At 47.0% G+C, this 24,647-nt stretch overlaps 1 protein-coding gene and 1 long non-coding RNA gene across 2 annotated transcripts in view; one reads left to right on the top strand and one right to left on the bottom strand.

Moving 5' to 3' along the window:
• Nucleotides 1-14,257, top strand: part of UVRAG (UV radiation resistance associated) — a 150,601-nt gene extending 136,344 nt beyond the window's left edge. Inside the window, exon 14 of the mRNA XM_081909814.1 lies at nucleotides 14,241-14,257. The gene's annotated coding sequence lies outside the window, so the exon portion shown is untranslated. The remainder of the gene's footprint in view (nucleotides 1-14,240) is intronic.
• LOC309369440 overlaps nucleotides 1-24,647 on the bottom strand; it is a 352,208-nt gene that overhangs the window by 80,287 nt on the left and 247,274 nt on the right. The gene's annotated exons all lie outside the window — the stretch shown is intronic.

Below are 24,647 nucleotides of genomic sequence, written 5' to 3'. Positions count from 1 at the left end.
ATAAGGGCAATCTTCTTGTTGCTGTTGAGGACCATATTCCCTCGGGTCCTCAAAGGAGTGGGGGAGATGGATGATACTGGAAGTAGCCAAGGCTGGAGAGAAACATTATGGGGCCATCCCCTTCCCTCCCTTCTTTCTTCTCTTTTTATCACTCTCCCTCCTTGCCACCCACATGAAATCAGGGCAAGGGATGAATGAAATTGGCCAGTTGGTGGCGACGTCCTGACAGGGCCTTCTTGATGCCGGCTCCCCATTTGTGTGGAAACACCACCCCTCCAAGGCCTTTGTCTCCCGCACCATTGACTTTATGGAAGAACCTAAATCTATTCCTGTTTACCCAGGGACTTGGTGGATGAAAGACCTGTTCCTGAAAACCCAGAAATTATTATTATTCCCCCCCAAATTTATTGATTTTCTGAAATTTATAAACAAACAAACATAAATCCTAACTGTAATTATTCCACTCTTAATAACAAACTGGCTGAGTTTCAATATATATCATTATAACGGTTTTCCAAAACAAATTTCTCATAAAATTTACTTAATCAATTAACGTCTTTCTTTCTTTTCATTTTAAATTTAAACATGTTATTCTATAACATCACATATTTAAATCCTAAGCCTATCTAGATTTTGCAAGTATTTCTATTTAAATTACCTTAGCATATTTAACTAAATAGTCTTTGAATTTCCTCCATTCCTCCTGGTACTCCTCCTCCTCCTTCTGGTCGCGGACTCTTCCAGTCAGGTCGGCTAGCTTCGAAAAGTCCATCATCTGCCATTCCTCCACTGTTGGGACTTCTTGTGTTTTCCAATTCTTAGCTAGCAAAATTCTAGCTGCGGTTGTGGCATACAAAAACAGTCTAACATCTTTCTTGGGCAATTCCAAACCTGTTATTCCAAGAAGAAAGGCCTCTGGTTTCTTAGTAAATGTATATTTCAGCATTTTTATAAATCTTCTCCCAGAAGTCTTTCACCTTGGGGCAGGTCCACCACATATGATAAAAGGTACCTTATTTTTCTTTACATTTCCAACATAGATTATCACTATTGTGATATATCTTTGCTAATTTTACAGGGGTTAGGTACCATCTATAGCAACCCTGAAATTATTAGCTGGGATTTCTTGAACTGTTTTTTAAGGAGTCTTAAACTCCTTTTAGAAGGGTTTTTTTTAATGTTTTTGAGAAGTTTTAATTGCATTCTCTTTTGGTTAGGTTTACTCCTTTGAGAGGAAAGGGTGTGTGTGTAAATTTAATAAATTTATATGTGAATAAGATGGAGAGCTGCACACAATCCTAGCTGTGTGTTGAGTCCCCCCCCCAGTGGAAATAAAGACACATGACACAGTTATTAAGGTTAATGGGCTAAATAAGGCCACAACTTTATTGGTTACAGGTGATGAGTGGTATTGGCTTAGGCATTGGTCCTAACAGACTATATCTGACTTCAGCCCATCCGCTTGAACTCTGGGAAGGGTTAACCACCAGTAGGGGGAGTCCTGCTGATGCACATCAACTAGGAACTCCCCCGGGGTCACCGCTAGGGGGCGTGCCTTAGGCCCTCACCTCCCCAGGCTTCGGACAGGGCCACGCCCCCGGAATCCTTTATCGGACTACCCTTCAATATGCGGGGCAGGTGATGGCGCTTCCTCCCCTCTTCCATCTACAAAACAATACCAATACCAATGCCTAACTGCTAATACCAAGAAAGTTGTGACGATTTGCTATGAGGTAGGTGAAAACCAAGTGGCTGGTGCCAATTTGCCAAGTGGGAAAATTCCTACCAGGCCCCTCAACGGCGACCAACCAAGGTCCATAGCAAGGTCAAGGAATGAAAACCTTAAAGGGTGGGATGGTGGGAAACAGGAACAACTGGTAGGCAGGGCAAAAGAGGGAGATCCCCGGCCATGCCTGCCTTAAATAGGGCAGGCCACGCCCCCCGAGCCAGCCGATTGGATGGCCAGGGGGTGATGCGGCTGCAGAGTCTCCGTATCGTGCAGGGGCTGGGCCCGTGAAGCCCACAACCCCACCTCCTCTGCAGGGCGGAAGTGGCTTTCCATTGGGTGCCCATCTTCGATCAAGATTATCCAATTTATCCTTCAGTGCCTCTGAAGGATTTCTTGCCTCCATCTCCAGCTGTGCTAACCTTTGATCAGTCAGTTCCAAAATTCGGGGAAATGGCAATGCTCCGTCTCCCCATCCACCGCGATCCACCGCTGGGGTCCTTCACTCGCCATTGACACACATTTTTTGGAGTCCTTCCCAGATTTGGCAGGTCAGTTCTCGGAAGGGTGGAAACTTCTATTTTGACTACATACATAAATATGCAAAAAAAAACCCTACCAAATTTCTGAAGCGTGCCAGCCTGCGAGCTCTGACACAGCGGCTTGCGGGTTCTTAATAACTTATTATTACACACACATGTTTACGCGGTTACTGGGAGCATATTATATTACTCCACTGGTTTATAGGCTTTTAATACTTTTCCCCCTCTGAGAGTCTTACGGTTTTCAAGGTGCTGAGGGTCAAACTTTGTGTATGGAAATGGGAGGCAGAGAGAGAGAGAGGGAGAGAGATGGAGGACTTTAGAATAATAGAATCGTAGCGTTGGGACACCAAGAGTCATCCATTTCCTGGAATGAAGGAACCACTGATTTTTTAAAAACCCCGACAGATGGCCATCCAAACTCCAAGGAAGGAGAGTCCATCACCTCTTGTGGGAGTCTGTTTCACTGCCAAACAGCTCCTACCTTCGGAAAGTTTTTCCCGAAAGTTTAGTTGGAATCTCCTTTCTTATAACTTGAGGACATCTCCTCGAGTCCGAGCTTCCAGAGCAGGAGAAAACAAGCTTGCTCCACCTTCCATGTGACAGCCCTTGAGATGGTTGAAGATGTCTATCCTATCTCCTCTCAGTCTCTTCTTTTCCAGACTAAACATACCCAGCTCCTTCAACCTTTCCCCATAAGGCTTGGCTTCCAGACCCTTGATCATCTTGGTTGCCCTCCTCTGCACACCTTCCAGCTTATCAATATTCTTCTGAAATAGCAACACCCAGAACTAGACACAGGTATGGTCTGACCAAGGCAGAATCTTCTTCTTTTTCTTTGGTGATGCCTCGTAGCCTAGTAAGATTGTCTTCCATAAACACAGTTTTAACAATGAGTCCGTAAGTGACGGTGGAGGCCAATTCTGGATCCACACGTCCTTCCACAGTGGGGACATTGGTTTCTGGGCAGGAGTTGATCATGGCGAGGGTTTGCCAAGCTTGCCTTCCTCTAGCACCCTGGGTTCGAGTGTCTTCAAAGCCCATGACACTTTTGGCAAAGGCTGTTCTCCAACTGGAGGGCTCACAGGCAAGTGTTTCCCAGTTGTCAGTGTTTATACTACATTTTTAAAGATTTGCCTTGAGAAGTGGTTGCTTCTAAAACTTATGCCAGCCACACGTCACACCCTGCAGATGAATGCTTGATGAGACCTGGGCAGAGAAGACAGCGTGACCAGGTCACTCTCAGGAGGCTGGTGTTTATAATCCCCTCCATCTTCCAAACCCCTTTTGGAGTGCATTGGATCATGTTGCTCCTTCATAGCGGGAGGCAAAGATGTCTTGAAACACGAGACCAGGAGCGGCTCTTTAAAGCTCTCCATGGCCACCGACTTCCTGCAGTGGGGCTGCTTTGTTGATTATATATGTAAGGAACCAACTTCACACCGGTCCTGAAAGACCTACATTGGCTCCCAGTACGTTTCTGAGCACAATTAAAAGTGTTGTTGCTGAAAGCCCTAAATGGGCTTTGCCCAGTAGACCTGGAGGAGCATCACCCCCATTGTTCTGCCCGGACGCTGAGGTCCACTGTGGGAAGTTAAAACAGCATTTCTGTACGCTCTGGCTTCCATCACAGCAATGCGCTCTAGGTGGAGCTACCTTTGAAGGTGACCCAGAAACTACAAATAATCCAGAATACGGCAGCTATACTAGTGACTGGGAGTGGCCACCGAGAACATATAACACCGGTCCTGAAAGACCTACACTGGTTCCCAGTACGTTTCCGAGCACACTTCAAAGTGTTGGTGCTGATCTTTAGAGCCCTAGTTACAGATAGGTAGCCGTGTTGGTCTGCCATAGTCAAAACAAAAAAAAATTCCTTCCAGTAGCACCTTAAAGACCAACTAAGTCAGTTCTTGGTATGAGCTTTCGTGTGCATGCACACTTCTTCAGATACTTCTTTAGAGCCCTAAATAGCCTTGGCCCTGTACAGATGAAGGAGTGTCTCCACCCCCATCGTCCGGCCCAGACACTGAGGTCCAGCTCCGAGGGCCTTCTGGTGGTTCCCTCATTGTGAGAAGGGAGCTTACAGGGAACCAGGCAGAGGGCCTTCTCGGTGGCGGTGCCCTCCCTGTGTAACGCCCTCCCATCAGATGTCAATGAAATAAACAACTATCTGACTTTTAGAAGACATCTGAAGGCAGCCCTGTTTAGGGAAGCTTTTAATGTTTGATGTGGTTGCTTCTTTATTATTAATATTCTGTTGGAAGCCGCCCAGAGTGGCTGGGGAAACCCAGCCAGATGGGTAGGGTATAAATAATAAATTATTATTATTATTTTTATTTGTTTCAGGATGGCTCTAACTCTGCATCCACTAGAATTTGGTTTATGGGGAAGTATCTGCCCAACACCAGCCAAACCAAACTGGAGTCCACTCCAGTTTCAGAACAGGAGAAGAAAGTCAGGTTCTAATAACAACTGAATGCATGAATGTGGAGTTGCCCTGTATAACTTCAAAGAGCTTATGGATTTTGGCAAGGGGACTTACGTTTAGAATGGCTGGACATAATTTCTGAGGATTTTTGAGGATTTCAGCATCTTCCTTATGTTTTCATGTGCTCCAAATGCCCTTGTTTCCCAGAGAATGGGACTAGAGGTGGGGTATAAGTCCATCCTATTCAGATTTTAATGCAAATGTAACTAATTCACACTTTCCAAACCAAGATGTGAACTGAAACACAGTTTCCCTTGGGAATTTGCAGCTCTCTGAATCAGTGGCGTAGCGTGGGTTGTCAGCACCCGGGGCAAGGCAAGTAATTTGCACCCCCTAACCCGTGGATTTGCGCTCCCTAACCCATGGATTTGCGCCCCCTAACCCTAACCCCCCAGATGCCCCCCCTGCACCCCCCACGCTACGCCACTGCTCTGAATTTTTACAATGCAATTATGCAATATATAATGTGTACAGTATAATAGTGATACCTGCATGCTCCGAAAAGAAAAGAAAAGAAAAGAAAAGAAAAGAAAAGAAAAGAAAAGAAAAGAAAAGAATTGTTGGTGAGGATAATGCACAAAAATACATTGCGGAGTGGCGGTTGTTGCTTGCAGGCTCAAGAGCACATTGAAAGATGTGTATATCCACAATACCAAAACTGAAATGAAAGCATACTGTTTTGACTCAGCTCTCAAGTTAAGCAGGAACACAACTTAAATTGAGGCCTTAGCCTAATGCCCTTTCATCCTTATCCTTTGGCAATACAGTCGTACCTTGGTTCTTGAGCAGAATCCGTTCCAGAAGTCCGTTCCACTTCCGAAAACGTTCGAGAACCAATGCGCGGCTTCTGATTGGCTGCAGGAGCTTCCTACACTCAGCTGGAAGCCACGGAAGCCACAATAGACGTTCTTGTTCCCAAGAACGTTCACAAACCAGTACACAGCGTTCAGGAGCCAAAACTTTTGAGTCTCAAGGCATTCATTAACCAAGGCACGACTGTATATAAATATTAAGACACTTGAGTAAACTAGTTCAATAGTCACAATCTTCAGGTAAGTATGCAAATAAATTCAATTCGTTTCACATTTAAGGTGTTACTTAATTTGTGCTTTGCAAAACAATGCATGAACTGAAACACACCCCTCCTTTGAAAGTCTGATTCAGAATTTTGCAGTGCAGTTTTCCAACCAAGTGATGTATTCAGAAATGCATATACCAGGGTAAAGTGTGCCTATAAATGCATATATTAGTGAAATGAACATATATTGGGGCAAATGCTTTACAAATATGTGTATATTAGGCAAAACGTGTAATCCCTGACAAATGAGCATCCAACCTCTGTTTGAAAGCCTCCAAACCACCCTCCTTCCAAGGGAGTTCGTTCAAAAGAAACGAACCTCCAAAATTGTCCAGCTCCCTAAACCCTTAAGAATCAGTCTTCTAGGGACTTGTCCCCAGCTCCCTCTGGAGTCCAGGACTTGGATGAAAAACAGGGGACATGTTAATGGAGCAACTCAAGAGCATATCAACAGACGTGTATATCCGTAATGCCCAAAAGAGAATTGAAACGAAAGCATATTGCTTTGGCTCAGCACTCAAGTTAAGCAGGAATCCCTTCTTAAGTTCAGGCCTTAGTCAAATGTCCCTTCGCTCTCCTGCAGTTGTAAAAAAGAAAGATAATATTAAGACACCTGATTAAACAAGGTCAGTATTCACAATCCCAGAGAGTTCCCAGAACTGTTATTGTGGGGTGTAAAATGACTAATGTGGGGCAGGATGGTTCAAGGGTCATGGGTAGCAATTTTGCTTTGCCTTACAAATGACCTGGACATCTTCCAGGGTATCCTAATATTAACAGAGCGAGCAGATATTTTTTTCTTTTTTCTTTGCTGAAGTGAAATCTAGAATGTATATCTCCAATTTTATTTAGTTAATTAAAACGTAGATCTTCATCATGCCTCTTCAGACTCTGCCAAGCTCCTTGGGATTCAAAAACTGCTTTTGGCATCTAAATCGGCCTTTCTCAACCTGTGGGTCCCCAGATGTTGTTGAACTACAACTCCCATCGCCCCTAGCTAGCAAGGCCAGAGCTCAGGGGTGATGAGAGTTCTAGTCCAACAACATCTGGGGACCCACAGGTTGAGAACCGCTGATCTAAAGGAATGCATTGACAAAATATTTTTTATTGATTCGGATATTTAAATACCGTATTTAAATATCCATAAGATGCACCTTTCCCCTCTAAAAAGTAAGGGGAAATGTGTGGGCGTCTTATGGAGCGAATGCAGGCGGGAGGCTCTGCTCATCGCTCCCTTTAAAGAGCTGCGTGGAGCATGTGTGCGGCTCTTGGGGGCTTTTCCCTGAGGATGAAGAAGGGCAGCCCGTCAGCCCCAAGATGAAGGCTCCCCCTGCCCTGAAGAGGGTTCGCGTGACTAAGCCAGAAGCCAGAACAGAACAGACGCCTGTGCAGCGATCCCTCTTGCTGTTCTGGCTTCTGGGATTCAGAATATTTTTTTTCTTGTTTCCTTCCTCCAAAAACTAGGTGCGTCTTATGGTCTGGTGCGTCTTATAGAGTGAAAAATACGGCATTTCCATTTCCTCGCTATGTTTTTCAAGAGCATTATAGGACACACATGGGGCAAGAGGATGGCAATGAGACTCAACAGAGTCTATTCTCTATTCCACCCATGAATTTATAAGTGATCAGGTCTCTGTGGTCACTTGGGGGACATAGGGTAGAAAATCCATATGTGGGACATCTTTGGGAGAAGAAAAGGCTGAGGAGTAAACCTTACACAAATACAGGGTGGAATCCCTAAGGCGGTTGGATAGCACCTTGTACACCTCCTTCAGGCAACTCCTGCAGCCAAGCTGGTGCCAAACATCTTGATGTGCTTTCCTTTGGATCACATCAACGAGGCCAAGAGAGGGGTCTTGCCATTTAGGCAGCCCAGGGCCTCCAGACACACTGCCCAGGTTTGTGCCCCAGGGAATCATAGAATCATAGAATCATAGAGTTGGAAGAGACCACAAGGGCCATGGAGTCCAACCCCCTGCCAAGCAGGAAACACCATCAGAGCACTCCTGACATATGGTTGTCAAGCCTCTGCTTAAAGACCTCCAAAGAAGGAGACTCCACCACACTCCTTGGCAGCAAATTCCACTGTCAAACAGCTCTTACTGTCAGGAAGTTCTTCCTAATGTTTAGGTGGAATCTTCTTTCTTGTAGTTTGGATCCATTGCTCCATGTCCGCTTCTCTGGAGCAGCAGAAAACAACCTTTCTCCCTCCTCTATGTGACATCCTTTTATATATTTGAACATGGCTATCATATCACCCCTTAACCTCCTCTTCTCCAGGCTAAACATGCCCAGCTCCCTTAGCCGTTCCTCATAAGGCATTGTTTCCAGGCCTTTGACCAGTTTGGTTGCCCTCCTCTGGACACGTTCCAGTTTGTCAGTGTCCTTCTTGAACTGTGGTGCCCAGAACTGGACACAGTACTCCAGGTGAGGTCTGACCAGATCAGAATACAGTGGCACTATTACTTCCCTTGATCTAGATGCTATACTCCTATTGATGCAGCCCAGAATTGCATTGGCTTTTTTAGCTGCCGCGTCACACTGTTGGCTCATGTCAAGTTTGTGGTCAACCAAGACTCCTAGATCATTTTCACATGTACTGCTCTCAAGCCAGGTGTCACCCATCTTGTATTTGTGGAAATCACTGCTAACACAACAAAAACAACACAGGGGGTAGCAGTTGCAAGTTACCAATCTCTGCAGCCACAGCAGGCGCTGTGATTCTCCAGTGGTTGAACTTCACCCCTGGAGGTGCACTCCATTGTCTCTTGAGAAAGAAACATGCCAACAGCATATGTTTGTTGTACTGCCCTGAAACCTTATGCTGAAGTCTGGGTGTCAGGGAACTGCCATCAGGGCTGGAGGGAGAGAGCGGGCTCCAGAGGGACTCCAGAGAGCACCCCTGAAGGGGGAGAGGCAGCCCATCTTCTGGGGAAGAGAATCAGCGTAGCACCAGTGGAGAAGGGGGGCAGATGGGGGAAGCGGCGAGGCGGTTCCATGACTCCTTGCCGGGAACCAGCGGGGAGAGTAGGGGTCCTCCGCTGCCCACACCCTCCCTGCGCAGAAGACTTCCGCACAGGGAGAGTAGGAGGAGACTAGGCGTCAAAGAGCTTCTTTGCTAGAAGAAGTTCAAGAAACACCCACTGACGGATTCTGCCAGCGATTGAGACAGCCACGGGAGAGTGGCTGTCCGGACAGAAAAGGTTCACTCAGGCAACCCAGCCAGGTGTGGTGCCGGTTTACGCACGAGCAACCCCTAGAACCAGTACACTGGGTAAGAAATCTTTTCAAGTAATAGTAAGGGGCTGTACACACAGGTTTCTCTCTAAGCTTACTCCCCTGGCCACATGCATCACAACCTTGCTTTGCAACAGGAGTGTCCCCTCCTCCTGGTTGGAACGTGTCTGTCAGGGAACTGCCATCGGAGCTAGAGGCAGAGGCAAGGCTCCCAAGCGATGCTGGAGAAGGGCCCAGCAGGGAGAGAGGCAGCTCATCGGCTGGGGAAGGAAATCAGCGTAACACCAGGGATAAAGGGGGGGCAGATGGGGGAATTGGCGAGGGGGCTCCAGGACTCCTCGCCGGAGACCAGTGGGGAGAGCACGGGTCCTCCGCTGCCCACACCCACCCTGCACAGAAGACTTCCACGCAGGGAGAGTAGGAGGAGACTTGGCGTCAAAGAACTTCTTTGCTGGAAGAGGTTCAAGAAACACCCACTGACGGATTCTGCTAGCGACTGAAACAGCCACGAAGTGAAAGGCTGTCCAGCCAGGAAAAGGTTTAACCAGGCAACCTAGCCAGGAGTGGCGGCAACTTAAGCACGAGCAACCCCTAGAACCATTACAGTGTCCTTGAGTTTTGATGATGCTTCTTGCTTCCCTGGGTGGAAGGTAGAGCAGGAACTGGTTTGTTGCGCAAAGATAAAAATTAATTTGCTACTTCACCCACTTTTGCTTCTGGCCTTACCCATCACTGGCGTACGACCCTTGGAGAAAGTGACAACTACAGTAGATGAAATAAATAAATAAAATTTTAAAATTGTCCAGTAGCACCTTAAAGGACCCCTGACCATTAGGTACAGTCGTGACTGACTCTGGGGTTGCGTGCTCATCTCGCTCTATAGGCCGAGGGAGCCGGCATTGGTCCGCATACAGCTTCCAGGTCATGTGGCCAGCAGGACTAAGCCGTTTACCTTCCCACCAGAACGGTACCTATTTATCTACTTGCACTTTGACGTGCTTTCGAACTGCTTGGTGGGCAGGAGCTGGGACCGAGCAACGGGAGCTCACCCCATCGCGGGGATTCGAACCGCCGACCTTCTGATCGGCAAGTCCTAGGCTCTGTGGTTTAACCCACAGCGCCACCTGCATCCCTAGTAGCACCTTAGAGGCCAACTAAGTTTGTTCTGGGTAACCAACTAAATTTGTTCAACTTAGAGACTTAGTTGGTCTCTAAGGTGCAACTGGACAATTTTTTAATTTTATTTATTTATTTCGACTGCGTCGGACCAACATGGCTACCTGCCCGAATCTACAGTAAATGGATCTTTGATCAAGCAGAACATGTAAGATGCTCTTTGGTTCAGCGGCAGGGTCTATACTGCTCCCTTGTCAAAATCTCTACATGCAATAGATCAGGGGTCGGCAACCTAAGACCCTTGGGCCGGTAGCGGCCCACGGGGTTCATCTATCCCTTCCATGGTGACCCCTGCCACCCCCTTACCGGCACGGAACCGATTTCTGGGTTGATGGCACCGGAAATAAGGTGTGCGCATGTGTGTGGGATGGAGAAGCGCCTGTGTGCATGCACACATGCTATTTCCGGCACACATCCAGGTCAGAGGAGTGCCAGAAATAGCATGTGTGCATGCGCACAGGCGCATCTCTGACGCAGAAGAGCGTGTGTGCGCACACACTCCAGGCCATCCTCCGACAGACAGAACATGGACCAGCCCATTATTCGGTAAGCTTGCCAAACCCTGCAACAGGTGCCGATCGCTCACAGTCACTGAAGATCCCTTTCCTTTTCCCTTGCAGGAATCAAAGGGTGAATTAACTCCTTCGTCTTGGCTGACACCCCAATCTCTCTCCTTTCTTTGTAGAGGTAAACTGGGGGAAGGTCAGAAGTAGGAAATGTGTGTGCAATATGTGTGCAATATGTGTGTGTGTGTGTGTGTGTGAGAGAGAGAGAGAGAGAGAGAGAGAGAGAGAGAGAGAGAGAGAGAGAGAGAGAGAGAGAAGGGCAGGGAGAGTCTTCTGGGAAAGTACTTCTGTGTTGCAAAATTAGTTTCGCTGGGTTTATAAGGTGTCGAAGACTTTTAATGCCATGTGCTGCGGTACTGCAAGATAGTAAACAGGACTAGCAAAAATGTCCCTCTCCAGACAGCCCTCCCCTGCCCCCCCAATTCCCTCCCCTCTCTTCTTGGCCCCTTTCCAACCATTTCTCCGTAATTTCTTCCCCATCTTTTTGCTCTGTCTCTTGGATTGCGTCCCATTCTCTCCGGACTGTCTTATTAATTTTCCTCTCCCTCTCAAAGAAACCAGGTCTGCGGCTGCAGGCTTTACGGCATTCTCCGGCAGACCTGAACATTAAGGAAAGTGGCGGTGTGTCTGTATGTGGAAGGAATGGACAAAAGAGATTGTATGTATGTGAAAGATAGAGAGAGGGAGAGTAGCAACGCCCAGCAGGGTGCCAGTAATGGACTCACGTTGATGGGCCAGACTTATTATTAAAGTAATACCCCTGGAATTTTTATGGACTACAGACGTTTTATGGGTATGCCTCACCACCTGGCATGGCTGCTGGGGAAAAGCAAGCAGTGGTAGTGGTAGACCCACTGGCCTGGAAACTCAGCCTGCCCTTGTAAACTTGGAGCCACGATAAAGTTATAGACCCAGTTCGCATAGCTGACTATGAACCAGTCGCCACATGTCCAGAAGCTCCCAGGTGACTGTAGCAGCTGTCATTGGACCCAACAGCAGCACGAGAGGTCCTTCACCACCTTACCAAGAGGTGCTTTTCATTTATCCTCCAGCTACGGCTTCTCTAAGCTGAAGGGTGGGTGGGACAAGGAAATCATTGCCAAGGAAAGTTGCCCGTGTGCTTTCGTTCCTCTTGGCTGCAGCTGAACGCAGCCAGGTACTGCAGAAAAGTGAGAGAGTGACCTTCTAGGAATGCCTGTAGCTGTTGTTTCTGGTAACGACTGCTACAGTCAACTGGAGGCTTCTGAAAATACAATGACAGGCTGCTGAGTGGACTGGTCTGTTGGCTCACTTATATAGCCTGGTTGCAAAGCATAAGCATGTATGTGTGACCCCCCCCCAACCCAAATGCACAGCCCAGGCCACAGAGAATAGGGGCACCTCAGCAAGGTATCTGCAGGGACATATCCAGATAGCTCATGCAAGTGAGTCAATGTGCATATTGCTTTCCCTGATATTCTGACTTGGATGGGGGAAAAATCTTTAGACGCAACTCCAAAGAACGTGAGCATTCAGATTCAGGAACAGCAAATCACATTAAGATGAAATGCTCTAGTGTTATATTGAAAGATTTCGGCATCAGTGTCGACCCTTGTGGAAAGATAACTGCCCAGGTAAGAGAAGCGGTCAAAATTTTCCAAAGTTACACCATTGAGTTGGATTTGTGGCACTGCAGAGGTAGACAGGCGAACTAATGCCAGTGTACTGGAAGAAGCAAAGATCACCAGTGTCAAAGCATTGATTCTTCAACATCAACTTTGTTGGACTGGTCATGTTGTGCGGATGCCTGATGATCGTCTGCCAAAGCAACTACTCTATTCCGAACTTACAAATGGAAAGTGTAATGCTGGTGGTCAGCAGAAGAGGTTTAAAGACTGTCTCAAGGCAAATCTTAAAAACTGTAGCATAAACACTGACAATTGGGAAACACTGGCCTGTGAGCACTTCAATTGGAGAACAGCCTTTACCAAAGGTGTTATGGGCTTTGAAGACACTTAAACTCAGGAGGCAAGGGAGAAACACGCTAAGAGGAAGGCAAGCTTGGCAAACCCTCATCATGATCAACTCCCGTCCGCAAACCAATGTCCCCACTGTGGAAGGATGTGTGGATCCAGAATTGGCCTCCACAGTCACTTATGGACTCACTGTTAAGACCGTGTTCATGGAAGACAATCTTACTTGGCTACGAGTGATTGTCAAAGAAGAAGAAGACAACAATGAAAGGAGAAAAATGTTTCTCCTCCTGCTTTCCCTACACTGTGCATCAATTTTCGGCCTTCCATCATGTTTCCTCTTACTCGTTTGCTCTCTAAACCTCCAATGCTTTTCCTCCCAGGATTCCCTGCTCTAGCTGATTGGCCGGCCGTGTCAAGTAGGCCAAAGGGCCTCTATGCCGAGGGCTGCGGAGAACCCCTCTCTCTCGAGCCACTTCCAACTCCCTCTTTAAAAAAATAAAAAAAATAAAAACGGCTGTCTGTTTGTAGCCTTTGATTGCAGTTGATGGATCACTATCATATCCCGGCCTCTTGGGGGAGAAATGGCACACAGCTGACACAGGAGATGAAATCAGTTAAGGAGCCACATTCTGTACGGACCCCTTCCTTCCCCGATAATCAGCAACAGCTGAGAATGTCATGGTGCCCACAGAGTGAAATGCAGCCGGCTTTGTGATTCATACCACGTCTCCTGCCGCTGCTTGCCTCTTGCATCTAAGTGATGCATGGCCGCTCTGTAACATGGACATATTTCTCCCTTTTGCCGCGAGGTTCCGACTTCCAGGCCAAGACAGACTCCAGAGAGAGTGAGGAAGAGCGGGGCTTAAGCCTTTCTCTTTGATTGCAACACAAAGACTATGGAGGCAGGATGGGGGTGGGGGGTGGGATGTCCTCTGTAGGCCCCCGGATGGGACCAATGGATTGGTAGCGTGTCAAGGAAATTGAAAGCTACAAGGCTTAGCTGTGAAGCGCTATCTTGGGCCTTCTTAAGAGGAGGGCCTCCGTGGGAGTCGCGACACGTAATGCATAAGGTGATTACGGAGAGATATGACTATCAGTACCGCCAGAGACATTTTGACAGGCGAGATCTTCCGCCTTAAGCTTGTAGGGTGGGAAAGGGGCTGAGACGTTTCATGTGTCTGGAAAAACCTGTGCCCCCTATTTTCCCAAGATAGCAAGCAATTGCAGCGCAGTCCTTTCCAATTAGCCAAAAAGCCACATCGAAGGAGGAAGGAAGGGGGAAGGATATGGGGAACGCAGCAGATTCCTCTGGTTTGATAACACACAAGATCATGTTTAGATGCTGCCGTTCGAGGTGTGCTGGGCTCCTTCATCGGAGTGCTGCTTGGGGGAACATGACTGTTCTCGACGCAACCGCAGCAGCCGTGTTAATTATTCTCTGGTGCTGTTCCCATATCTGCCCCATTCAGGTAAAGGTAAAGGTAAAGGTAAAGCGACCCCTGACCATTAGGTCCAGTCGTGGCCGACTGTGGGGTTGCAGCGCTCATCTTGCTTTATTGCCCGAGGGAGCCGGCGTACAGCTTCTGGGTTATGTGGCCAGCAGGACTAAGCTGCTTCTGGTGAACCAGAGCAGCATACGGAAACATCGTTTACCTTCCCACTGGAGCGGTACCTATTTATCTACTTGCACTTTGATGTGCTTTTAAACTGCTAGGTTGGCAGGAGCAGGGACTGAGCGACGGGAGCTCACCCCATTGCGAGGATTTGAAACGCTGACCTTCTGATCAGCAAGCCCTAGGCTCTGCTGAGAGAGAGAGAGAAGGGCACCCAGCAGAACTGATGCCAGGATGGGGATACAAAACATCAACAAACCTATGGTTACGTGAAACATACACAATAAACACACAAGACGTAACCAGCCGTACTTTTGAATGAATAAGGTATACTATTCATTGTATCAAATTGTAGATTTCAACGGAAGTCTCATAAAGTTCAATGAAAAAAGCAGAAGACCCAGTGGATCAGTTCATTCTCTAGTCAGTTCATGCATAAGGTCCATACATTGGACTGCAAGAAGATCAAACCTATACATTCTTAAGGAAATCAGCCCTGAGTGCTCACTGGAAGGTCAGATCTTGAAGCTGAGGCTCCAATACTTTGGCTACCTCATGAGAAGAGAAGACTCCCTGGAAAAGACCCTGATGCTAGGAAAGATGGAGGGCAACAGGAGAAGGGGACGACAGAGGACGAAATGGTTGGACAGTGTTCTCAAAGCTACCAGCATGAGTTTGACCAAACTGCGGGAGGCAGTGGAAGACAGGAGTGCCTGGCGTGCTCTGGTCCAGGGGGTCACGAAGAGCCGGACACGACTAAACAACAACATCTTCTCTTCTGTGGTCTCCTCTGTCATGCGGCCTTCCTCTGGACCCCGGCCTGCCCTCTTGGAGCGCTAGCCGCCATGGAGTAGGCTCAGGTCGGGCCTGGGCTTGGCCATGTGTCTTTGCCCTCCCGGTGCTCTCCTACCTCTCCTCCTGAGCAGCAGCGGCACGGCAAGGTCGGGGCCCCACTCTTTTTTCTCCTTCCTCTTTCTCCCTCTTCCTGCTGCTTCCCCTTCTCCTCTCCTCCTTCTCCTTGCGTCGGCTCCGGGGTTTTCCTGGCCCTGGAGCGCCGCTGGGCAGTTGGCCAGGCGCTCTTGCACCTGGCTCAATTTGGGTCACAGGGGGGTGTCAGCAGTTCCCCCCAGTTGATGCATGTATCCCCGGTTCCCCCTTGGCAGTGGCGGCGGCAGCAGCAGTCTCAGCAGCCCAGGGCAAGCCTGGTAGCGCAGTTGGCTCTGGCTGGCTTCAGGAGCTGCTGGCTGCCGTGGCGCCCGCCATTTTGCCTCTCCGGAAGTCCCCATATGATGTGTCTTGTGCCGTTGAACCAATCACACAACATTCATTCCCTACTAATAAATCTACAACACTTAAAATACAAATCCGGGGACATTAAATGAAATCCGGGGACATTCCGGGGACGGATTTTGTCCGGGGACAGATTTGGAAATCCAGGGACTGTCGCTGGGAAACGGGGACATCTGATAACCATACTCATGATCCTCTGTAATGGGCTTCTTTATCCCAGAAGGGAGCCTTGCGGATCCTTTGTGGTGCATTTCTGTCAAGACTAAGATGCTTACAGGAGACTTAAAGCAGCACATAATTCTATTGCATGGAAGTTGAAGAACTCTATAACATAGATTATCCCACCAATGCACACACACACAGAGAGGCTTGGATATTTTTGCTTTGTTTTTCTATTCCCCGGACTGCTGGAACCCTGGAAGACTCCAGCCAGATTCCTCATTCTGCTCGACTCGCTTTTATCTCCCTGCCCAGCACCCCACAGGATAATAAATACATGGCATGCCACGTGGATACAGATTTGCGTGGGGAGGACTGTTTTCAATTTCTCCCGGAGTCAGATGTTGGCCGTGAGAGCTCTCTGCTTACCATCTGCACAAGGAATAGTTGTTTGCCTGGCCCAGAAAACTGCTCCGGAACAGAGAGCCGGGAAGTGTCTTCGATTTGAGTGTGAGGACGTTGAGCAGCATTGTGCGAAGAGAGCAGGAATCTTGTGGCCTGTCAATTTCATTTGGGGCTGTTTGGTAATCGGCTGGGTGTGCATTACACAAATAGGCTGGTGGCTGCACATGCATGTGGGTGAGAGAGAATTGAAGAGCTGGGAAACACACCAAGCACCGCATGGTCTCCATTGCCCCAATCATGGATTTTTCAGTGCAGCTCTCTGGCCAAATAATGTGCAAATAGATGTGTATATTTTAGAGAATCATAGAACTGTTGAGTTGGATGGGACCCTGAGAGCCATCTAGTTCAACCCCCTGCAATACAGAAATCTCAACTAAAGCATCCATGACAGATGGCCGTCCAACATCTGTTTAAATATCCTCCAATGAAAGAGAAGCAGGAGAAAACAAGCTTGCTCCATCTCCCATGTGACAGCCCTGGAGATATTTGAAGATAGCTATCATATCTCCTCTCAGTCTCCTCTTTTCCAGGCTAAACATACCCAGCTCCTTCAACCGTTCATCATAAGGCTTGGCTTCCAGACCCTTGATCATCTTGGCTGTCCTCCTCTGCACACCTTCCAGCTTATCAATATCCTTCTCAAATTGCAGCACCCAGAACTGGACACAGGTATGGTCTGACCAAGGCAGAATCTTCTTCTTCTTCTTTGTCAATCACTCGTAGCCAAGTAAGATTGTCTTCCATAAACACGGTTTTAACAATGAGTTCGTAAGTGACTGTGGAGCCCAATTCTGGAGCCTTCCACAGTAGGGACATAAGTTTCCGGGCGGGAGTTGGTCATGACAAAGGTTTGCCAAGCGTGCCTTCCTCTTAGCACGTTTCATTCTTGCACCCTGGGTTCGAGTGTCTTCAAAACCCATGACACCTTTGGCAAAGGCTGTTCTCCAACTGGAGCGCTCACAGGCCAGTGTTTCCCAGTTGATGGTGTTTATACTACATTTTTAAAGATTTGCCTTGAGAGAGTCTTTAAACCTCTTTTGTTGACCACCAGCATTACACTTTCCATTTTTAAGTTCGGAATAGAGTAGTTGCTTTGGAAGACAGACTATGACTTCCCTTGACCTGGACACTATACTTCTGTTGATGCAGCCTAGAATAGCATTAACCTCTTGTTCTGTTGCATCATACCATTGGCTCTCGTTAAGCTTGTGGTCTTCCAAGACCCCCTAGATCAGCATTTCTCAACCTGTGGGTCCCCAGATGTTGCTGAACTGGAACTCCCATCACCCCTAGCTAGCAAGGCCAGAGCTCAGGGATGATGGGAGTTGTGGTCCAACAACATCTTGGGAACCCACAGGTGGAGAACTGCTGCCCTAGATCCTTCTCACACGTATTACTGGCAAGCCAGGTGTCCCCCATCTTCTATTTGTCCAGGTTGATATTCATTCCCAAGTGCAGAACCTTACATTTGTCCCTATCGAAATTAATGTTGAATCTCGATTCTGTCTTTTGGGGCAAAAATAAAATAAAATATCGCATTATATATGGGGAAATGGCTTGCAAAAAGTAATATACTGATCAGTTGCGGACGTGAAAAACTCTGATGTGAAAATGGAGTGAGACATGTTTGGAGAAATGAGAAACTGAGGGAATCTGGAATGGGGTGATCCATTCCATTCTTCATGGTGTGATGGCCTGGGACTTGGGCTCGGACTCAGAACCAGAGGAGTCTCAGTCCGCACCGGATCCTTTGCCTCAGGCATCACCTGAACCAAGTCTGGGGCCTGATCCTGAAGAGTCCCAGTCTGCACAGGTTCCCCTGCAACAAGCACCAGCTGGGCTGAGTCAGGGGCCTGAGCCTGCCCTGGCTCCAGATGCGGGGATGACCTCGTTGCCTCCAGCTGGGCCATCACTTACAGCTGCTCCACTACCGGTTGGGTCAGGGGAGGCTGAGGCGGCCCCTGGGTCTAGTCACCCACCGACGTCTCCCAAGCTGCAGAATAAGGTCTGAGAGAAGGAGAGACCTGAGTACTCGCAGGAGGAGTGCTTGCCTTCGGGCGAAACAGGGAGGTGAGTCACCGGGGGATCAGGACTGGTCCAGAATCTGAAGGTTCCACTAGGAGTCAGTCCGACAGGGCCGAGGCAGGACACGAGGCAGGAAACCAGGCAAGGACAGGTACAGGATCTCAGGCAGGATCTGGCATACAGCAATGTTGCACCTGCAACCTGGGATGGGGCCAGAGAGCCTTTTATCCCGGTCCTGATCCCCTGGCAACTCATCTCCCTGTTTCGCCCGAAGGCGAGCACTCCTCCTTCAAGTACTCAGGTCTCTCCTTCTCGGCCCAGCTGGTGTTTGTTGCAGGGGAACAAAGGATCCGGTGCAGACTGAGACTCCTCTGGTTCTGAGTCTGAGCCCGAGTCCCAGGCCATCACACATGGGATGGAGGTAGCCTTCAGTTTTGCAGAGGGATCTCGTTCCGACAGGCCCCATTCCCTCCCATGCAAGGACTGGATGTTTCTAATTCCTAAAGCTCAGCTCGCTTGCTATAGTCTCTGACTTGAAAGAGACCCTGCAGAGTGATAGAATACCACACGCCCCTTAAGGCACAAAGCCCCAGTGTGGCGACGGCGAGAGAAAGACCTGGGTTTCTATTACAGATTTCCAGGTCACAACTGGCAACTGGGGTTGGGAGGGAGGGGAAGGGAGGAATTTATAAAACATGTGCTGTTTCAGTGGGACATCTTGTTTAGGAGTCATTGATCACTGCTCACCTGCCCTGTGTGCTCCAGGGTCATCCAACAAGGCCGGGGGGGGGGGGCGGGCTTTGCACCTCGGGTGATTTTTGTGATCAAAGAAGTGTTCTTTGGAGCTTTTCTGACGGTTCCTACAGTTAAGGGGAGATTTACGCCTGCTTAGAGGCCAAGAGTCCCTCCCAAAGTTAAATAACGCTCAAACAAGGAGCAAGGCAGTAGAGCAGATAATAGAATCACAGAATTGCAGAGTTGGAAGGGATGATATAGGGCATGCAGGAGTCTTTCACCCAACATAGGGCTTGAACCCACGGTCCTGAGATTAAAAGCCTCAAGCTCTACAAACTTATTTATTTCATAAAATTTATATAGCGTTTGTGGTAAAGGTAAAGGGACCCCTGACCATTAGGGCCAGTCGTGGCCGACTCTGGGGTTGCAGTGCTCATCTCGCTTTACTGGCCGAGGGAGCCGGCATACAGCTTCCGGGTCATGTGGCCAGCATGACTAAGCCGCTTCTGGCGAACCAGAGCAGCTCACGGAAATGCCGTTTACCTTCCTGCCAGAGCGGTACCTATTTATCTACTTGCACTTTGATGTCCTTTCGAATTGCTAGGTTGGCAGGAGCAGGGACTGAGCAAAGGGAGCTCATCCTGTTGTGGGGATTCGAACCATCTTTCTCAACATCAGTTCTTTTCCGGGGAGTCTTCTCTTCTCATGAAGTGGCCAAAGTATTGGAGCCTCAGCTTCAGGATCTGTCCTTCCAGTGAGCACTCAGGACTGATTTCCTTCAGAATGGAGAGGTTTGATCTTCTTGCAGTCCACGGGACTCTCAAGAGTCTCCTCCAGCATCAATTCTTCGGCCATCAGCCTTCTTTATGGTCCAGCTCTCACTTCCATACATCACTACTGGGGAAACCACAAGATATTACTTCTTTTTTTTTTTAATAACTAAAAAAAAATATCTTCTCTCTCTCTCTCTCTCTCTCTCTCTCTCTCTCTCTCTCTCTCTCTCTCTCTCTTAAAAAGTGTCCCCGGATTCTTTGAAAAAAATCTGGTAACCTTCATCAAGAGAGCTTTAAGGTCCAGCTGGGCTGTGAGGAAGTTTAGATTTTAAAACAGTATCTGGCTGACCACCTAGCAGGGATATTGTAGGGTGGGTGTCCTACATCGGAAGCGGGTTGGATTAGATTGGCTTTGAGATGCCTTCCACCTCTATGATTCCCTCTACCAGGTTTATGAAAAAACTGGGTTTTTGTTGTTGTTGTTTTTTGTAATGTCATGGAACCATAGCTGTCAACCTTCCCTTTTTTGCAGGAAATTTCCTTATTCCAGCACCGTTTTCCGCTGCTTCCTGCCGCTATCCTAGATTGTTAGATATCCCGTAGACTGTCCCCGGGACAGGTGAGGCTGCTGATCCCTGATTTTCGAGGCTGCTGATCCCTTATTTTCAAATCTGAAAGTTGACAGCTATACATGGAACATTCACGGTCCAACTTTATGCTGCCTTCAACCTGCTGTAACAGTATTTCATAGACAAAACAAAAAAATTCCTTCCAGTAGCACCTTAAAGACCAACTAAGTTAGTTCTTGGTATGAGCTTTCGTGTGCATGCACACTTCTTCAGATACACTGTGTATCTGAAAGAAGTGTGCATGTATCTGAAGAAGTGTGCATGCACACGAAAGCTCATACCAAGAACTAACTTAGTTGGTCTTTAAGGTGCTACTGGAAGGAATTTTTTTGTTTTGACTATGGCAGACCAACACGGCTACCTATCTGTAACTAGTATTTCATAGAATCGCAGAACTGTAGAATTGGGAAATGATACATAATGAGTTGAAAAAAATGTTTAAAATAATCTTTGTTTAAAAGCCTGAAGCCTTCCTTTTGGGAATTCTAGATGCCGAAATCTCAAGGGATCATAAAAGACTATTTATGTATGTGACCCCGGCTGCACGGATGTTACTGGCCCAGAGATGGAAAGAAGATAAAGTTCCTACCAGAGAAGAATGGTGGGTGAAGTTGATGGATTATGCTGAAATGGCTAAAATGACTGGAAGAATCAGAAATCAGGACGACCAAAATTTTAATAAGGAATGGGGGGGAAATTGATAACTTGCCTTAAAGACCATTGTAAACAGTTAAAATTGTAAGCAGGATTGGAATATCACTTGTAGTTTAAGGTTGAATTCTGGACACAATGGAGATGTAAAGGATTATCATAGAAGATGCGGGAGGAAACGGTTAAGAATAGGACCCACAGAGGGGAGGATGGAAGTCCTTGCAATCTTGTTTTTATTATTTATGTTTGATATATCTCTGTAAGATTTTAATTTGAAAAACCAAATAAACATTTTATTTTATTTTTTAAAAAAAAAGAATTGAAGAGTTGAAAGATGCAGGGATCTTTTGTCCAATGTCTGGCTCAAACACGAGGCCAAGAGACTAAGAATCTCGTGCTCTGCCGACGCAGCTATCTCGTTGGCTTATTTGGTTTATTAATAAAATAAGAATCATTTAATTCAAAAGGGGGCAGAGCAGCAGATGTGGCTCGAGCCTTCTTGCGGCAGCCTACGTTCAAGTTGTGCATGATTCAGAGGTCCTTACACGCGCATTGTGGTGAGCAAGAGGCATTAAGAAGAAAGTACAGTTTAATTTGCAGTGGTGGCCATCAATGCAAATGGCTCTAAAACGGGAAGGTTGTGCCCCTACTAAATGATTTTTTTAAAAAACGGCACTGTCGATTGAATGGCTTCTGGCTCAGTTTGAGCTGTCATAATGTTCATTTCTCAGTGACGTCTTAGAAGGGGGGGGGGAATCCGAGGCAAAGTGCTGTTCATGGAACGATTTAGTAAAAATGTAAATGGGTATTACAGTAAAAAGAAAGCAGAGTGGTAGTAAATCCCCATGCAAACAAGCATGAGCCTTAGGGAACATAAATAGTCTTTAGATGATGATTTACATGTGCGATTGTAGGTACTGCTCCCTCCCCCTCCCAGGCTCTCTGTATGCTTTTCTGCAATTGAATGGAGTTTAGAAATGGTGGAAGAAAGCCAGATCAGTGGGATATTTGTGGCTTTTTTCTCATTAGTCCCCCAACTTTGAAGATCTCTGCTGCTTGTCAACCCCAATCCATTTTGCTCCGAAGCCAAACTGAACCGTTGTTCCTTGTGCAGCTTCCATGGAGTCCCTTGCCAGTGCTTGATCGGGAGTGAGGTGGATACATGGACGCGTGTGGGGCTGGAGAGAATGGCCGTTGTACCCTTTGACCACTCCTCCTTTTAGAGATAGGGGGTGAATTCGGTTCAGCTTGCATTTAGAAGCCAAACTGTGCGGTCTGAAATAGCCAGAGATGCATTCTCACTGGAAAGTTAAGGGACCTGGACCTTTCTTCTAACATCTGTGACTGGATTAAAGACTTTCTGTGAGATTGGAAACAAATAGTGAGGATTGAATACAAAACTCTGTCAAAAATGTATAAGATATTGTTAGAATGGTATACGAAAGATGAAGAGGTGAAATCGGTAATGATACAGTGGGCCAAAGATTTTGGATATCATATTCAATTTGAAGATTGGGAAAAACTTTGGAAAGAAAATTTAAAATTTAATGTGTGTGTGGGGTTGAAGGAAAATGTAATGAAAATGTTTTACAGATGGTATATTACACCGGCAAAATTGGCAAAAATGTATAAAACATGTAATAAGTGCTGGAAATGTAAAGAAAAGGAGGGTTCTTTCTACCACATGTGGTGGGAGTGTAAAAAGGTAAAGAGCTTCTGGGAGGCAATATATAATGAATTGAAAAAGATGTTAAGATACACCTTTGTTAAGAAACCAGAAGCTTTTCTTTTAGGGATCACAGGAAAAGAAATAAGAAGAAAAGACTGTAAACTTTTCCAGTACGCAGTTACAGCAGCATGAATTTTAATGGCCCAAAAATGGAAAGAAGAGGAAATACCGACAATCCAAGAATGGAGAATGAAACTAACGGACTACTCGGAACTTGATAAACTGACTGGGAAAATAAGATATACTCAAAACCAAAAGTTCATCGAAGATTGGGGGAAATTTGTAGAATATCTGAAAAATATATGTGAGGTACAAACAACGCTAGTGGGGTTTCAAGAAGCACTGTAAAACTCTAAGAGGTATTGTTTAAAGGAAATAGAAAAAATGAGGGAAGATAAATGGCAATATAATGAAAGAAATGTGTATTGAATAGTAAAAACGGATGATTACCAGAGAAGCCGAAGGAAGACCAAAAATTGAATTTTGTTAAAATCAGATAAAATGTGTATGAGTGTGATGTATTGAAAATTAATAAAAATTATTTTTTAAAAATAAAAAAAACAAATAGTGAGGATTGGGCCTGTTACATCTACCTCCCTGAAGCTCAGCACTGGCACTCCACAGGGATGCGTGCTGAGTCCATACCTGTATTCATTGTGTACATATGATTGCATTTCATCTGACTCATCTACTGCAATTGTGAAGTTTGCTGATGACACCACCATCATGGGGAAGGTTCAAAGGGTATCCACATGGTGCTCAGAGAACAATCTGCACCTAAACATTGGCAAGACAAAGGAGATGGTGTTGGACTTTCGGAGGAAGAGAGGCGAGCTAGCCCAGTTGTATATCAGGTGGGCTGTGTGGAGAGAGTCTCTTCTTTTAAATTCCTGGGAGTCCATCTTAGTGAAGACCTTATTTGGAAGGTCAGTACAGCCCAGGTGGTTAGGAAGGCCCAACAGAGACTTCATTTCCTTAGGGTCTCTCGGAAGAACAATGTTAGACAGCAACTGATGATTTCCTTCTATTGGTCCACGATAGAGTTCTCTCATACTGTATTACGGTGTGGTATGCTGGTTTTACAAGGGACACGGGTGGCACTGTGGGTTAAACCACAGAGCCTAGGACTTGCTGATCAGAAGGTCAGCGGTTTGAATTTCCGCGACAGGTGAGTTCCTGTTGCTCGGTCACTGCTCCTGCCAACCTAGCAGTTTGAAAGCACGTCAAAGTGCAAGTAGATAAATAGGTAGCACTCTGGCGGGAAGGTAAATGGCGTTTCCGTGTACTGCTCTGGCTCACCAGAAGCGGCTTAGTCATGCTGGCCACATGACCCGGAAGTTGTACGCTGGCTCCCTTGGCCAATAAAGTGAGATGAGCGCCGCAACCCCAGAGTCAGTCACTACTGGACCTAATGGTCAGGGGTCCCATTACCCTTTACTTTACCTTTATGCTGGTTTGACAGCCATGGACAGAAAGTCCCTACAGAGGGTGGTGAAGGCAGCACACGATATCATGGGCTGTCCCCTGAGTCCGCTAGATGTCATCGCTGGAGACCGTTGCCTCAGAAGAGCAAGGAACGTTCTCAGGGATGACTCGCACCCTGGCCAGCACCTTTTTAATCTCCTGCCCTCGGGCAGGAGATATAGAAGCATGATAAGACGCACCAACAGGTTAAAGAACAGTTTCTACAGGTGGGCCGTGTGGCTGCTGAATGGAAGACAGCAACATTGCAGCTGACGTTCAGGGTTGGTGGTCATATGACAGCACACAGAGTGTAACAAGGACTGAGAGATTGAGGGAGGCTCGT

The sequence above is a fragment of the Podarcis melisellensis genome (genome assembly GCF_964234715.1).
Source record: "Podarcis melisellensis genome assembly, chromosome: 4".
Taxonomy (NCBI): Eukaryota; Metazoa; Chordata; class Lepidosauria; order Squamata; family Lacertidae; genus Podarcis; species Podarcis melisellensis.
The sequence above is the reverse complement of the archived record's forward strand: the minus strand, read 5'-3'. Positions and strand labels throughout refer to the sequence as shown.